The sequence below is a fragment of the Varroa destructor genome, unplaced genomic scaffold (genome assembly GCF_002443255.2).
Source record: "Varroa destructor unplaced genomic scaffold, Vdes_3.0 BEIS01000002.1, whole genome shotgun sequence".
Taxonomy (NCBI): Eukaryota; Metazoa; Arthropoda; class Arachnida; order Mesostigmata; family Varroidae; genus Varroa; species Varroa destructor.
Genome location: NW_019211455.1, coordinates 17,072,963 through 17,086,418, shown reverse-complemented (window position 1 = coordinate 17,086,418; position 13,456 = coordinate 17,072,963). Strand labels below are relative to the sequence as shown.

The 13,456-nt window shown below is 44.4% G+C and overlaps 1 protein-coding gene across 9 annotated transcripts in view; it reads right to left on the bottom strand.

Moving 5' to 3' along the window:
* The window catches only part of Rap1 (RAS oncogene family member Rap1), a 35,273-nt gene that overhangs the window by 16,293 nt on the left and 5,524 nt on the right, over positions 1 to 13,456 (bottom strand). For 7 of the 9 annotated variants that reach the window (XR_002671444.2, XM_086982086.1, XM_086982083.1 and 4 more), the window contains one exon: positions 12,089 to 13,311. The gene's annotated coding sequence lies outside the window, so the exon portion shown is untranslated. Of the gene's footprint in view, positions 1 to 3,691; positions 3,849 to 8,968; positions 9,130 to 12,088; positions 13,312 to 13,456 lie in introns of those variants that run through there. The other 2 variants (XM_086982084.1, XM_086982087.1) reach the window with 2 other exon arrangements.

The following is a 13,456-nucleotide window of genomic DNA, read 5'->3' as shown; positions in this document are numbered from 1 at the left end:
TAGGCCACTAAAAGATCCATTAATCGCACACACTATCAAAGTCTTATATTGCCATTCTAAGAAGTTAGACTGCCTCACCTTAAGTGACCTACCATACCTGAAGAATACACGGTCCAGTGATCCCTCAAAAGTAGTATGCAATAGTATAAGTATAACAAGATGAAAACACAAGCAGAACCAATTAGTATGAAGCCGTTACCTCGCAGAATGTAGCTACGCAGAAGGAATATTTGATAACATTCATAACTAACTACAGAAGAAACCAAGACGTCCTGCATATTAACCAACTTAGCTAGAAAATCGAGAATCGAACCTGCCAATAGGAACCACCCAGCTATGATAGTGCACAGTGTTTTGCCACAAATAGAGTAGATTAGAGCTTGGCGTTGGTTTCACCAGGTCTGGCAGGGAGCACCCCGAGGGTAGACTGAGTCACGCTAACCCGTAAACAAGATTGCCCATCGTGGCGGGTCCAACACGTCTAGCCACACCGGACGCTTACTGGCTTCCCTTTGAAGGTCTAAGCACGTCAAGTAGCGTTTCCCTGAATCCGATCAAAAAGCCTTTTTCGTAGTGGGATTGTTCGTTGTGGACTGCTTAGTAATTGTATCCATATTGTTGTTATCATGTCCGTACATTAATCTTTACAGGGACAAATCATACAATGGACCTTTTAGGTATTTATACCTACACATATTAGTTCTAAGTTACATAGTGATATCTTCCTCTCGTGGTCAAAGTAATGATGATTCGCTGCTACTTTTGCCATTTGGCCTTCGGCCAATATGCATAAACCCCTGTGCAAAGTACATGGACAGAACAAAATTGTTTGTTCTCGGAGAGACCCCCGTCGGCTACCTCACCTTTTATATTATATGAATATTATAAATTATTTGAGGAGGCAAGCTGGAATTCGTTCAGACCCAAACACTGCTAGACTCAAACGGAGGTGAGAAAAAGATTTAGACGGAAGAAGTGCAATAAACAAAACAAAAAACACAGGCTATTGCAACCCTAATTAAGCGCGGGGTACTTAATATAAAATAGTTGTCGCGATTGTCAATGTACTATAGGTGCATATATATTGTAGTAATCTTCTTGAGCAGAACCCTTATCGAGTACCCAAAACTTTTTCATAGAATAGTTCTTTATTGCAACCAAGTTTCTGCCGTGACTAGTTGCTCACAAATATTAAGAAATCGATTAAATTAACTTCGCTGGACTACCATTCGACTGTGGGTTAATTGGTAGCTGTGGTGGTCTCTACCATCATAGTTGATAGTGGAGACTACCGAATGGGACAGAAAGGCCGTACATAGAACGAGTTTCATATCTGATATCGAAGAAAACAATGAACATTTCAATAGCATACGAAATTGACTTATGTGCCTGTAGACCGGTTCTATGCGACGTCGTTCTGCTAGACCGCAGAATCTTACAATACAGCTCAGAAAAGCCGCTGATTAGAAGAGAAGCCTTACTAAGAAGAATCAGCTACAGCGTCCTTTGCAAGTCAAGCCAATCGCTGACACACATGCGACTAAGTATGTTCAGCAGGAGAATTAGAGGCGCACTCACCGGCATCTGTCGATCGACTTTGTTCCTGACCGCAAAAACCGCCCACAAGAAAACGACGCCTAACATGCTCTAATCATAAATGACCACCTTTCGAGATTTGTTGGATATCCCAGAGTATTATGACAAGACGATTTAATAACAGTGGGATTATATAAACCAGTCATGTGAAATGGGGTCCGTTCTTCAATGTTGACAGCTCTTCTATTCTTATATCTCTTACTGCTACTCACCTATAGTCCAACTAGATTAATGACTTTCTCATAGGGATCCTTTCTAAACGATTGACTGAAGACGATTCCCTTTTCGTTATTATCACCTCTTTGTCGCTTCTGTGGCAACAGCTACCCTTCGAAGCCCTTACGAGTAATCCAGGTCACCTGCTTCGCGCGTTTTTATAAAATTCTTTTTTGTCACCAATCGCAACCCATAGAAGTGATCTGCTTTAACTCATGATTTCCAAGCACGTACTAGCATGCCACATTATCGAACACTCGGCAAACTGAGATAGGTTTGTATCGATTGTGCCTGTAGAAACGTAGTGTGTAAGTAGCAAGTTGAAGTGCTAAACTTAGGAACATTTGATGGCAGGAATCCGTGTCCTGTCGTAGGCACACGTCGTTTCGCGTTAGGAACTAGCAGTTTTACTGGAAGTGCCGTAGATACCTTAGCGGCTGAGTTACCTAAGCCTTAATATCTTACCCTCAAGATATTAACGCCTAGGTAGACTGTAAAACTGCTAGCGCGGGCAATTTAAATTTTTCAAGTATAGCAAATATTACCAAGTACGTCTTCGAAATTTTTCGTCACTCTACGTGATAGGATTTGCTTTTGTTTTTAAACTACAATATGCCCTGACTGAATAAATGTCACGAAAATTGGAGCCATAACAGAACTCTGTTGAATCTTCGTGACAAACTCATCGCATACTACCTCTTAAATTGACTATACTTTTCGGTATAATTTTATTTTTATCAATTGAACCTAAATTATTACTTCATAATAAACGAACATTTTTCTGAAACCGTATATTTCCTATGTTATGTCCTAAGTTAAGATCCTTGCCGACTTCCCTAATTAATCGCAGCTTTGAAGGCCTGCTAACGGCGGTTATTCGTATGTCGTCCCTCCTTGGTTTTATAAGATTTCGTCTAGAAACTGTTTGAACGTTCAGTTCAGATTACCTTGTCGCTCGAAAAGTTTACATTAGTTGCCACAAAGAAAACGCGATTAAAATGCGAAGCTTACCAAACTTCGAAAAGTCAGCTTAAGTAACTTAGACAAATACTTCTTAATTTTATGGCCGGAATTGCGACGCTAGTTTTACACAGCACGGTCAACCTTCAGCCTAAGCAATATTTGGCTATCTGGGCTTCATTGACCCGGTTTATTTACTCAGCATCACCGGCCACATTTATTTGTTAGAGTTTACTATATCAAGTTTCTATAAATGTAGAGCGACGTCGAGAAACACAGATTGTGATGGTTTCATAGCTATAACGTGCTGTATATTTTCTAATCGATATTTGTAAACCGCCAAGGAAAAACGTGAAGATATAAATGCCCGTTTCTGCTGCCTGAAAGACTTCAGCTTAGCGAACGCTTTATCCAAACGCGTCTCTGCGTTGCCGTTGTACCGATAAATATTTCGGTTTGACCATAGCGTAACACGTTCAGAATTGGGTTAAATATCTGCATGTTATATTCACCACACAATTTGGCCCAATGTCGATCGCAAGAGTACCCCAAAGCTGCAATTTTATCGAATTATCATTATCCTACTATAAATACTTTGGGATCTAAGTAACAAGGTATTCTTTGACTGATTAGTATCTGTAAAACATTCTGAAAATCAACTGCGAACCAGTCTTACACCATGGCGTATGACGACTAGTGTTTAGCCTTTTTCCGCTTTGAATCTCGTCGAAATAGCTTCAGCCGATTAAGACCACACTGAAGATTGGTGTGACAAATGTTATTCGTATACCGACTTATCTTCAGGTGTCTCGGGTCCCCCAATAGCTTGTATTACATAACGTCTACTATGATGCGAAGCACTACCCTCGTTCGGCATTTGTATCGTATGAAAAGAGCTACGGTGAGATTCACTACGTACACTGAATGAGAAGCAAAATAGGCAGTAGAGCGCAGCAAATAATGTATTATTCCGTAGCAACGAATTACGGGCACCTTTGCCAAGCCATTATGCCAAGTATGGAATCATTGTTGACGCTCCAACACGTAGTTTAACTAACGGTGGCGGCAATAGAGACCTGAAACAAGAAAAAACGAAGGGTTGTTCTCGAAGCTCTAAATGAATGGACGGATTGGCCTGAAGGCCTCATGCCTTTTACTTGTTTGCGGATGATCTATTAGGCACATCCCAGACAGTGCAGAACAGCACTAAAAATAGCTCGCAAATGTTTGGTAATAATTCCTAGTTGAGGGTATCCAGTGTACGTAGATGCATGCATGCCCATCGGGTCAGACATTGGCTGTGTACTTTTCGGGTGAGCTTCGTACGATTGATATCATCAAAGCATGAAGACTTCTCGACAACGTTGTAGAAAGGACATCTATTTATCTAGTAACATTTTTGTCTTCAAACGCACTTCTTTCGCTACAAAACGAATGATCTTAGCATTTGCCCTATATTTAAGCAGTTCAATGAATGACTTAACAACCATATCCTGCATCATTTGGTTTTATATATTATGATGCGAAAAGATCTTTTGCAGCACGACCAGCCTTATTATATTACTAATTCAATGAAAATTCGGTCTGTTTACCTTGGAACGTACAAATTTTTTGCCTACATGCTTTGTCCTCGTCAAAAGCTGACAAAATCACAAAACTACTCAAGATTACCCACCTCAATAAGAACAGACGGATACGGTGTCAATGTCTCGTTTCGTTAGAGCGGTGATCACCAATACAAAAGCTAGCAAACAACACCATCTTTTACAATTAGGATGGTTTGTATAGCAATGAATGATACAAACATCACAAACTTTATAATAGGAGTTTGTAAGAACAGTGTTTGTCGTATCTCAAGAGTTTCAATTTAGCAAGATTGCCGCTTTTTCAGTCAGTCACGATCACGCTTCGAGCCTCTTTCGTTGATTGTTTCATTGTTGCTGAGAATCGCCGGTTGACTCGCCCGCCAACCCACCCGCCCAGTTTACTCAACGTCTGACCACGTCGCGGACTGGTGACCGGCCTCAAGTCTAATACATACAACGAGCACCTCGATATTTTATCAACTCGTCGATCATAGAGAGTCACTATGATCCAGCCGGGCCTATTAACCGACCAAAACTCAACAGTCCACCACATATAGTGTATATAAAAGTTTGGCCCGGCCAACAACGAATGTTGACGCGAACGCACAGTGAGCACCGCAATGAGATAATCTCAACGCCGTCATGTGGTCACGTGGCGACACGTTACGGAATACGCCGACAGACCTTATCGAGACAGTCACGGCGCCGGGGTTTGTTGCTGTTGAGCTCTAACAATGATCGCTAGAAGCAGCTCGAACACGAAACGCTGTTCGCAATGCAACAAGAACAGGGGCCGCCGCGGCAGTAATAGCAGCAGCCGCTGCTAGAACGATATATTACTATAATTGGTCACGAAACAAAGTATTGGTTGTTTTTTGTGGACTAAAGCATTGGAGTGAGTTCAAGAATTCACCGAGGAAGAGAACGCAATAGGCCAACGCAAGACGTTATAGAATAACAGGAAAACCAAGGATTTTTTTTTTTTAATTTATATCAGATGCTCGGAGTACAGATACCACAAGAAAGCCTGCGGGAAAAGTGCTACAAACGTTCTATTGTGAGAGAAGTTAGGGCTCCCACGTATGTAGAGTCCGCGAATTTTTTCCCGTACATAGAATAAGAATCGTACGGTTAAGGTCATATTAAAAAACTAATTTTGATCCCTAATGATAAATGGACAACAGTCGGCTGCTAGATTCGAGACCCGAGGGGCTGCTACCCATAGAAACTAAAGCATCTATCTATTCCTATGTTTTTTTCTTGTTCCATTTGCCGTGTTAGAGTTCTGCGAATGTTCCAAGTTCATTATCAAATTCGGTTTAGTTCGCTAAAGCCAATGGTCGGCAACATATTAAAACGGCCTTTTTAACGCGCGTACCTGCGACCATTGCCATTACAGATATCGAGCACTTTTAGACCCAAGAAATCCCTTCGCCAATTAAAGTAGCATTCAAGTTCTACTATAACTTGGCAAAACCAGTCGAGCACTGGCTATTATAATTAGTGCTGCTGCTGCTGATGCGCCAGCTTTCTTATTCGTTGCAGGCTCCGTCTGTTAAAAGAGGCCTCAATACGGCTTTTATACTTACGTGTCGTCAAATAGCGTTACCATGTAGCGGCGCGCTGATTTGCGGCGACGCCCGATTCTCGATGACGCTGGTTGAGTTTCCTACCATTTTTTGCCTCCTTTATGATATTCCCCGCAGTAACAATAGAAGTGATAGCAATATTATCGTTAACCTGCCTATCCTTACTTTTCCAAAAGGAATCTGTCTTCGTCTGCTTCTCGGCGTTGGCGTGCCCTCCTTCCTGTTTAAATGGCTGTCACGTCAAGCCGACGATAAGTCAGCGAACTTGTTTGTAAGTACCAGCCAGACAGAGCAAGGTCTTGCTACTACCGCTGGTGCCGGCGTTTGAGAAGATGCAGTAACAGAATTAGCATCATAATCCAGTAACAGGCGACCCCGGCTAACGATTTCGACCCATAGAGCTCTCGGCAGCTCTATGCACTGGATCCAGTGGCCCCCAGTCCACACTGAGATACAAAGAAAGAGAAAGGGGAGTGAAATAGAAGGCGGGTCGGAGCATACGGTTTGAGCTGCATTGCTCCCGACTGTTCGACGCTGCATTTAGGCAGAAACCTGAACGAGAACGAAGTGAGGCGCCAACGTTTACGCGCGCATAACCTATCACAACCAGCAGTACAGAAGCGTTGCGCAGCGACAAGTACAGGCTTATATGCAGTGTTGAACTAGAACTAACGAACGGAATAGATTAAAAGACTGATATTTCCTGTCCTAGGAGTTCAGAACTGTCAGTATTGTGGGGTGATATACTTGTTGCGACCAGGGCTGTCGAGATAAAACTAGCCGTAGATTCGAGAGTCGGAAAGGAGGCCGACTAGTAGCACCTGTAAATCCTATTTCTCCTTTTCCCTTTTTTAATGCTTCGACTAGCAGCATTAGCTGGCTATTTACTTCAAAGATTTATAATAGTGCATCGGTCAAATCGCAAATCCGCTACCGAGCTAACAACCTGCTCACTTTCTACCTATGCGGAACACCCCTACAAGTGCCAGAAAACGGAAAACGGGCACACTTCTCGATCGTCTTTGAAATGCGCGCCCAAAGCATATGAAATGCCACAGGATGAAAGGCTATATATTTGTTACATGTCACATTTTTTTACCACACACGTCCCTATGTACTGTTTGTGTGTTGGTATTCGCACAGCCACTTAGGGCACTCGAGGAGTCACTGCAAAGAGCAGGATCTTTAGACATTTGTACAGTTTCTGTTAGGCGTCTATCTACGCCGACTGGCACCCAAAACAGCAGACTATGCGGCGCCAAAGCCGACAGCCGGGTGGTCCTAACGCGATTCCAGAACACTGCCTGAACAGCCTTTTTCCCTCTATCTTTTCCAGCCTTTTTTGTTCTGTAAAAAGAACTTTGATATACTAGCAGAGGCAGAGAAAACCTTATCTCTGCTTACCCTCATTATTATAATATTTCTAGAAAACAGTGACAATTAGTTCATATGTCGACTGTAAAAAGAATGGACCGCTTAGCAGCAGTGGTGATCCGTATGAACACGTGGCAATTTTAGATGAACTTGAAAATATGGCAAGTGTGTATTGATGGTATGCAATACCAACCCGCATTAGTAAATGCCGCATACTGTAGCCTACGTCCTGCCTAAAAATGTACAAAGCAATAAACGCGTGGGCCGTTCCTACACGGCCACTGAAGCTAGCCGATGTCAATCAGCGACCCGTGAGTAGCGTTGTCCACGCTTACTAGCACTCTCTTTAGATGGTACTTTCAGCACAGCCTTTGCGAGCCCAAGGACCATGAATGGACAAACATTTCACATGTATATATAGCTACATAGTATAGTTTTGTATCAGCGAACGTTTCGAATTTACAAGAGATCCGGGAACATTTGTGAGCACCACACTAACCGGACAAACGGCAATTGGCTAGAGGATATTTTCCCAAGCACTATATCTATATATATATATATATATATAGTGCTATATCAATACATATAATACAGGACATTGCTACTCGATCTGGAATATTGATTAAAATACATATTGATTGCCAGTATCAGAGTTCGCCGCATTAAACATCATACAGGCGTTGCCCCGTTTCGTACTAAGTTGTAGGTATTTAGCAGCAGTAGAAAACAGCGCTAATTTGTAGCATAAAACGATTCAATGTCCAACACTGGTTCGGCACGAGTTCGCTCTTTAATGCCGACGGGCTACGTCGCTAGCCATACGAAACACGTTTTACCGAGACGCGAATTTTCCACTAATCACCTGAATCGGTAATTGAACGTTGTAGCAGCTTCAATCTTTTGTCGTATGCATCACTGTCAGTACGCCATGTTTGATGGCCCGCGTGGTCTTGGTTCGTCGTGGCCACTGAATGGAGTTGCCAACCCGGCCGACATTCGTAACGATGGTAAAAGTATAACCCAGAACAAATTCAACACAACGAATAGTTCCATAAACGATGGGTAGGTACCATATGCTGCTAGAGGTGCCGAGCGCTTTCGGTTTACGTTGCTCAAAATACGCCGTCAAAGAGCCTAGCCAGCGTTACAGTAGATCACAAGCTCAATCACTAGGCAGAAGCGTCCTGTTGAAGATTCGAACCCAAGCTACGTTGCTAAACTTAGTGTGATCAGATAGGTCAGCATTGTATTCGAGAAGCAGGGATTCTGGCGGTGTTTGTGATTAAGTGTGGCGTGGTCGTGAAACGGTCGAGAAGATAAATTTGCATATATCGATGCATATCATCATCATATATTTGCGGGCGTACAATCGTAGCAATTGCATTGTCAGCTTCTCGCTCCATTCGACGAACGAAGAGTACATCTGCAATGAGCATTTGGGCTAAACCGACATGCGAATGGGTGTGTTTGGTACGAAGTACCAGCTGTTCGCACGCTTTAACCAACAGCTTCATACATTGCCATGACGGCTAGAACGAATACTAGTCGCTAGACCAGGACAATACTGCGAGACCACGCAACATCCTGCGGTTAGCCTTGCACTGCTGCGTTCGTTGCGATCAATATTATGTATATGTAATCACTTACGGAAGCATTTAGCTGTTAACACCAATCTTCTCTCGGGCAGACTCAACTGTTGCCACGCCCGTTGCCGATCCAAACGACAAACGCAGCGGTTAACATGCTATTCGAGCTATACGATACGAGCACATGGTGCCGAACGTCACATCAAAGGCAGCAGTATCTACAGCCACGCGCGGCGCAACGCGACTGCAGCCAAAGCTCACGCCAGCAATGCCAACATATATCAGTCGGAACAGCTGAACGATAAAATCGAGCGCAGAATGTTCCGCCGCTTTGGAAAGCAGTTTGCTAGGCGGATGGCGCATCGATGCTGTCCGCTGTCCGCGATCCGGCTTGCCACCAAGTCGCCTGCTCGTTTACAATCGCTCCACAGATCTCTCTCTCTCTCTCTCTCTCTCTGCCTTCCTCTCACACAGAAACAGCGGGCGCAGGCGACGGCAGAGTGAGCAAGCCCTGCTGACTGATGGTGACTCGCTGCGGACCGCCAGGCTTTTGATGCCGCTGTGCCGTTAGCGGCAATTGCGTTGGCTCTGACTCATCATCAGACGCTCGATTGGACGCCGGATCGGCTGATCGGTAGCAGGCTGAACGAATCGCCAGGGCTGACAGGGAATCGCCGCTCGGACGGGGACCTACTGTAATGTAGCGGCGGAGTCAGCCATTTGCATCACGTTGCCAGATCCAACCGGCAACCCCTGAGGGAAAACTGCTGCTTAACTGAGCTAGGTAAAGCACAGCCGTAACCGTTCTTATGAAGTTTCCTGGTGCTGCTCGAGCGAATAATAAATAGTTAGGCAATAAGTGAGCATTGAACACGACCTGGCAAAAAGAGATGAATGATGGGTGCGTCATCCGCGGTTTAGCGACATTTTATTTAACCTTTACAGAGGTTCGAAGCAAATTTTATTTTACAAGAAATTTAACGTTGAATAGAAACCATTAACCCCTTTCCGTAATGCAGTTTAAACACAGTAACTCGTATAACACACGTTGAACGTACTTGATCATGAAATACGTTGTTCAGAGATGTGGCCGTGTTGGTATTGGTGAAGCGTAGTTTCAGCGGCTTTGTTTTCAAGTGTGCAGAATGAAAAGGACAATCCTGGCTTTGATTTACGACAACAAAATGGAGAAAGGCGAACTGTATCCTTTAAGTACTTGGATAAGCAGCGCTATCTTTTTTTCTGACATCTTCCCAGGAGGGAACTGTATTGATGCACAAGACCGGCGCAATCCGTGCCCTCTGAAGGATCGTTCTGGGTCGGACAAACGTGCTAAGTTAGACTTTTGGTAGTATATATATATGTAAGGTTGTTTACATGTACGTGCTTGCTGAATACATGATTGACGGTCATGCGATGATTATGATTTGGCGTAAAAGGAGAAAGCTATAACCTGTGCGCTATGCGGATACCGCGAGAGTTCTAGCATTTTGGCGCGCGCTTTTTAAGTACTTGCGATGCGCGTATAAAAACATGTCATGGCCAAAATCTCATAAGAATGCGGTGTTTTATCCAGACCTTTCCTCGATTTAACATTGTATGAAGATAAATTGCTAAACATACGTTAACATCCAACGGGAGGATATAGATGTCACATCATAACACCTTCGTTTTTGACATCCAGTCGGAAGATGCGGTTCCAGGAGCTACTATTATATTTTTACCAGAAATCCACAAATAGTAGCTAATGGTTACTTTGACTATTAACTCCAGCACTGATGTCCAAACAACGAATGTCCATTACACCTACAAATTTATATCACCTATACATTTATATCGTCTATAAATGTATATACATTTGCTGCCGTCTCTGCCATCGATGTAATCCATAGAACTAAGAGCAATCAAACTACCGAAACCCACGACATTACCTCCTCTATGTAGAGTATGCTAATAGAGCCTATGTATATGCAGCCGTTCATACGTCACCCTCTATACGTATAATTTCCACATTTTTATCTATTTGTACAGTAACAACACTCTCTTCGTAAGGAGTAGGGACTCCACACACAAGCACTCAGACATATGCATAATACATGTACATCATTAGCTCAAGTTATCTGTAGATATACACGAGTAGAGCTTTAAATGTAAAGCTGTGATACTCAGGCCGTGACAGCTAGCTGGCCTAGCTTTCAGATAAAACCGCCAACAAACTGCCCATCACCCCCACACTAACAGATGAGTCATTCAAAGACAACTGCGGCTGCGGCTGCAGCTGCAGCTGCAGCTGTATTGTATGAAGTATTCATTCGTCCCAACACAATCGGTTTTCGATAGCTACCGGGTTCCGGGTCCCGATTATCAGCTAAGCAGTCAAGCGGGAGCTGATACCCGAGTGTACAACAACAGTCTTAGCAGTAGCTCTCACAGTCGTACGGATATCGTCCGCTGTTGTGGATGGTATGGGCCACAAATACAACAGTAATTTTCGCAGCCGTTGTGACTGGTTACATTCCCGTAGTTGCCATTGCAATGATCTTGTCATTGTCAATGCTCTCCCTCGTAAAAACAGTGACGATGACGAGCGGCCAAAATGCCGAGAAGGCCGGTGGCACTGTCGCGGGGTGGGTCGCCTGGCGACTGCTGCTGCTGCTGCTGCTGTTGCTGTTGCTGCTGCTGCCGGCGTCGAAAGGAATAAACGAGTAAGCGGCGCGGCGGTTGAACTTACGGATACAAAAGTGACAGCTGAGGGACCAATGGCGGCTGTGTCTGTATTTTGGCGGTGGGAGGCTGTGTCTGCATTTTGTAAACCGCTTGTAAGACTGCCGCCAGGAGCTCCTGGTAGTTACCGTTGACTGCGGTGGCTGTGGTAGCAAAATAACCTCAATCTGCAACCATCCGTTGCAGCAGACGGATGCGACGTGATGGGAGCGAACGGGACGGGATAGGACGGTTAATCCTCAAGCTATTTCGGTATCAGTATTTGGGACTCGGTCAATTATTGGCTGTCGTAGAAATACTTAACGGGTTTCGTACTCACGTCGGCGTTTCAGTTTCTTTTGATACGGCTGTTATTTTATCTTTAGAAACGTGTTTTCGTTGTTGCTAGACAGTTGATTTCTATTTAGTGTCGGTGTACTAGGAGCGACCTTGTTGTTCAAGGAAGACTCGAACTTACTCTCTTTTCGTTTTTACCAGCTGCGAAGTCCACAGGCAGCGTTGCAGCTACTGGAACGCTGGTGCTGGATGGCTATTTCCACGCGCACAAACTACTACACTGGCGAGCAGGTGCCACGAAAAATCACCACGAGCTATGTCTCACACACTACTCTGCTTCAACCGATTATTGAAACTCCACGGCAAATGCCGCTGTCACTGGCATGCACGTACACACCCTAAACACGGGCGGGAACGACCACAAAACACGCAGTGAACACCGGTGAATAAATCACGAATGTCTTGACGCTATTGCCTAGATATTTATCGCGTCGCTAGCGTCACCGATCACGTTTGGATCGCACGTTACTCGACGCCGTTCTGCGTCACTGTCACTATGTTCTTTCCGACTGAAGTGCTCGTTGAGACAGGTAGCAGTCAATGCTCGACGCGCCGTCGACACCTCTCTGAATGTGTTGTTGCTTCTTTTGCCTCGTTCTCTTTTGGTCGTCGTGCAGATTTGCTCTTTTTACTCGTTATCGTCGGTATTGTCGTTGCGTTTGCTGACACTCTCCAGCAGCGGTCACTTTCTCCGGATCGTTTGGTGTTATTCTTGAAGTTGTCTAGTTGGCACCTTACAATATACCGGCCACAAATCACGATTTCGCATAAGCAAGCACAAATTTCGGCGGAAACGATCAAACCCGATGGAACCCTCACGTCGTACGATGACGCCGTTCCTGCTAGCGGCACCTTCACTTGCACTTAGGCACCGGTCCTGATCAACGGAAATCGATTTTTTTTTGCTCGAGAGAGACACAGCGCGATAAATACGACGACAACGCGTTGCTACAGTTTAATGCTGCTAAATGCAATGTCTTTGTCGTTGAATAACGACTGGCAGGCAGACTGAAAACACGGGACGCGCACTAAGGCCACAATTAGATTCTGATGATGGTCGATACCAGAACGAACGGTAGCCACCGGTGGGGCTGGGTTGTTGCGTGCGTACCACGCAGAGATACTAGTGACGATGATGATGATGATGATGGTGATGACTTCGATTGTATTCCACCTAGCAGTAGTGTAAGTTCTTACGGAGATAACTTTGCATCGTTTTCTCGTTGTCGGCCTTACTGCTACATTTGACGCCGTCGAGCGAAATTATCCACCTCCTCCGTTAGTCAGCTTCACGGTCGTTTCTCGTACGAAAACCTTCGCCGCCGTCGCCGTCGCCTATGACAACTGCAAGCGTTTAGATATAGAAGAAACACAAATACGTAGACACACGGCAGTTAGTCGTAACGGCCTGTTTAGTTTTAGGCTTTAGATTTGTGATTACAGCAGTAATTGTAACAGTTGTTGCCTTAGCTAGCTTAACAGCAGACCA